Here is a 595-nt window from a genome sequence, read left to right as displayed (position 1 = left end):
TGCAGGTTCTTGAGTACTGAATTAATTTTTGTTTTCTTGGGTTGTTTTGTTTCATTTGAATCTATGTGTTGAGTTGTTCCTCACTTTTCCTTTTGTTTCTTTCCCTCAAGTTCTTACCTAAAGTGCTAAGAAACCAATTCTTCTTTTTCAAGATAGTCAGTGTGAACATTATTTATTCAAAAGCAATTTCAGTATCTATGAATGGTATACACATGCTAAGCGCAGACTTTGGCATACACAGAGAGATCATGAAATATATGAAGAAAATAAAACTACAGATGAATCCCAGGAGGAGAATAAGCTATTATTAATTGTTTGACAGAGAGGTTTCTCTTCTAGTGAAAGAAATATATTGCTTGATGCAGGATTTCAAAAAATCATATTGCTAGGAGGAACCTAAACAATCATCTAATACTATAGACATGAGATTGATGAATTGACTTCCTGAATAATTTACTTTTGGGACAAATAAAAGCAGGCTTCCAAAAAGAGAGTAGATTTTAGAGAAACATGATGAATTTTATGTAAATAGGTCCTTAGCTGATTTTGTTAATTTGTGAACTAATACAGGGAAATAAAGTACAGCAAGGTAAAA

The sequence above is a fragment of the Dipodomys merriami genome, unplaced genomic scaffold, assembly GCF_024711535.1.
Source record: "Dipodomys merriami isolate MVZ:Mamm:240054 unplaced genomic scaffold, mDipMer1.0.p SCAF_626, whole genome shotgun sequence".
NCBI classification, from domain to species: Eukaryota; Metazoa; Chordata; class Mammalia; order Rodentia; family Heteromyidae; genus Dipodomys; species Dipodomys merriami.
Note: the sequence above shows the minus strand (reverse complement) of the source record.